Raw genomic sequence first — 3,742 nt, 5'->3', positions numbered from 1 at the left:
CTGGTGGGGGAAGGGAGGGGAGGAAGGGGAGGGGGCGATTGAGAAGAGGAGGTACAGAGCGCTCTCTGCGTGTATTCCCTCGCCCCTGCTGTAGGAAGGTAGCTCTGGTCTCCTTCCCATCCTGGTCCCAGCGGTCACTTCCTCCCTCCCCCTCTGCTGCACTGACCCTGGCCTCTGCCCTCCACTCTTCCCCCTGTGCATACACACCCAGGGCTTTGCTTCGCCCCTTCACCGGTTGCTGTCATGAGAGCATGCTATTTCCTCCCCCTGGGAACAAAGACCTGGGTCTCCATCACTCTGACAAGCTCCAACCTCTCTATGTCTATGCCTGGGCTCCTACGCAAGCTCCCTTTATGACTTCTTCTTCTTCTAGAAATATCTATATTCCCCAGTCATTTGGCTGTCTGCGCTGACCTGGCATCTTTCCTTAGCTCCTATGACCTGAGAAGGCTTTACTGCGCCTTACCACTGAACGCCTCTCCAGACACCACAGCCACCAGGGCACAGGCACTTTCTGAGCTTCTTAGGTGCTTTCTTCAGCAAGTGGACAATGTTTATGAGAAGAGGACTGTCAGGCGTGTGGCCAAAAGCACACAGTCAACAGAGGGTCCGCGTACCTCTGGACAGGCACCCCTCAAGATTCTTACTGATTTCATATTTTCATTCACATTTGCAGAAAGTTTTATTGGTCATAAACCCCTTCTCATCACTAACCAAGGAGCTTCCGGGATGTCAGATTTGCATCTCAACAGGTCAGTCCTGCACCGGCCCCACGCAGCTCCCAGACTTCCAGCAGGGTGAAAACGAGTCTGTAACCTCCTGAAGTATAGAGGTCGTTGGCCTCCATGGGTGTAGAGAATTGAATTGTGGCTCCCCAAAACTTGCATCCACTCAGAACCTCAGAATGTGACATTAATCTGAACGAGGGTCTTTACCAAGCTGAAGATCTCTAAGTGAGATGCCCTCCTCTTAGGGTGGCTCCACCCTAAACCCAACAGCTGGTAAGCCCGCACACTGAGACAGTGATACACAGAGGCCTGCAGGGAAGGCATCGTGGGGGCCGAGGCAGAGGCTGGAAAGATGCAACACCAAGGGACTCAGAGGCGGCAGCAGGAGCCGGGTCAGGCACCCTGAGAGGCAGCTCATCTGCACGCTTCTGCCTCCCAGAACCCTGAGAGAACACACGTGCCAAGCTCCTAGGAATCTGGTAACTAGGAAACTAACAGAACTGGGTTTAACAGCCTAGCAAGCATAAGCCTGGTTTGAACCCTAGCCTGAGGATAACCATTGACCTAACAGCCAGCACAGGACAAGGAGAACTCTGGTCATGATCCAGTGAGCACACCTGGCAAGTTCACCTATCCATTCACCACCTACAAGAGCTTCTGCCAGCCACTGATGGCCAGGGCCTCCGGATGAGTCCCTGAGCTGACCTGGAAAGTCACTGTGCAGGCTGTGCTGGCCTCTGCTGCTGACCTGGGGGTTTTCACACAGGTGATGGTCTCAAAACAAAACAAAACCTAATAAGCAACACTTGTCCTGTTGCTGGAGCCACTGGGCCTCACTGGGCCAGAGCACAGGACCCAGGACACTTCCCGTGTTGGTCCATGTCCTTTGCCCCGCAGAACAAGACGTGCCAAGGGCCGGAGGATGGAGCTATTCTAGACATCCTGAGATCTCTCCAGACCTAGAGAGAGAGGGCAGTATTGTTCTCTAATGACACAGCATTCAGCCTTAGAGCAGGATGCTTGCTCCCTGCTGATCTCCAAGGCTACAGAAAGAGCTGATTACTTAACTCCATAGCCTTTCAGAACTTCTGCACAAAGGAAAAAAATATCCAATGAAACGTGTCAAAGGACATGCGCCACATGACAAAGCTTGTCTGAGTATGTGTGGTGCAGGGAGATGGGAGATCGGGGAGATGGAAAGAACATTACATTATCCAGAGAGAAGAAGAGAAGACTTTCTACTAGCTCATGATTGAAGACAGTCAAGTGAAAGTAGTAAGTATGGGCTACTGCGAAAGTTGAAGTGCAGGGAGGAGGCACGGGTTCTAGGCTCGTTACCACTGGAGTGTGAGCACTTGGGGGATGGCTACATATATTCCAAATGCTCGCGTTAACCCTGTCCTTGAGTTAATCTTTATCTTGTGGACATTTGCACCAATTACAATCATGGATCTATAAAAAATATTCATAGTAGCATGATTTATCATATCAAATACATAAAAAGTCTAACCCCCAAATCTACAGAACATATTTGATGACATCACTGTGGTGATACTAGATACTTTTCTTTTTTCTTTTTTTCTTTTTTTTGTCGGTCGTGGGGCTTGAACTCTGGGCCTGGGAGCTGTCCCTCAGCTCTCCAGCTCAAGGCAAGCGCTCTACCACTTGAGCTACAGTGCCACTTCCGGTTTTCTGGTGGCTTTATTGGAGATAGGAGTCTCATAGTCTCTCCTGCCCAGGCTGGCTTTGAACCGCGATCCTCAGCTCTCAGCCTCCTGAGTAGCTAGGATTACAGACGTGAGCCACCAGTACCCGGCTACTAGATACTTTTCAAAAGGATTTTTTTAAAGGTATGCAGTCATGTAGATAGATCATCTTAATATTTTAAATGAAAGAGACAGAGAAACAAAGAGCCTCCCCACTAGGCCACAGAGATTTGCCTGATTCCAAGATACAGAAGAAAACTAATCGAGGAGGAGGAAGTGGTGCAGGTAAAAGCAACTTACCCCAATCAAGAACAGCAGGCAAGCCAGTGGCTCACGCCTATCATTCTAGCTACTCGGGAGGCTGAGATCTGAGGATCACAATTCAAAGCCAATCCAGGCAGGAAAGTCTGTGAAGACTCTTGTCTCCAATAAACCACCAGAAAACTGGAAATGGTGCTGTGGCTCAAGTGGCAGAATGTTAGCCTGGAGCTGAAGAGCTGAGGGACAGTGCCCAGGCCCAGAGTTCAAGCCCCATGACTCTCTCTCTCTCTCTCTCTCTCTCTCACACACACACACAGAGCAAGTCTCAAATAACTTCACTCACAAGCCGAGCCCTCGGCTCACCACAATCTACACTGTTGTAATGTCTCCAAAGAAACATGCACATGACCTGATGGGCTTGGCTCATGCCGAAGCCACGGGGCAAGTCCTTCGGCCAGGGAGTCACCAAGCTCAGCACATGAACACAGGTAATCTCATTTAATTGTCATAGTGCTCTCAAGTATTCTTGATCCCCACGGCAGAACTAAAGAATTAACATCCTCAAAAAAAATTAAAACCATTGAATACACTCAGAAAATAAGAAACTCACCAAAGGAGGATATTCTTAGGAGATGAACACAAAGGCGTAATGCCTGTGTGCATCAGATCATACAAAATAGTATTGACTGAAATGAACTCCAGGAAATAGAAGCAAGAGGTTGTTTTCCTTTTCTTTTTGTCTTGTTTGTTCATACATCTGTTTTGGGAGGGTGAGGGGGGCACAGAAGGGTGTGGAGGGACACAGGGTAAACAAATGCAGCCGTGGCACTCACTAGACACTATGCAGAAATTGAACTATCCAACTTGTGGGGGGATGGGAATGAAAAACCGGGAGACAGAAAAGGAAGGGGTGACATTGTCCAAAAAGAAGTGATTTATGGGGCTGGGAAAGTGGCTCAGTGGTAGAGCACTTGCCTTGCATGCCTGAGGCCCTGGATTCAATTCCTCAGCACCACATAAGAAAAAAGAAAAAAGCCGGAAGTGGTG

Source organism: Dipodomys ordii, unplaced genomic scaffold (assembly GCF_000151885.1).
Source record: "Dipodomys ordii isolate 6190 unplaced genomic scaffold, Dord_2.0 Scaffold103, whole genome shotgun sequence".
Taxonomy (NCBI): domain Eukaryota; kingdom Metazoa; phylum Chordata; class Mammalia; order Rodentia; family Heteromyidae; genus Dipodomys; species Dipodomys ordii.
The sequence above is the reverse complement of the archived record's forward strand: the minus strand, read 5'-3'. Positions refer to the sequence as shown.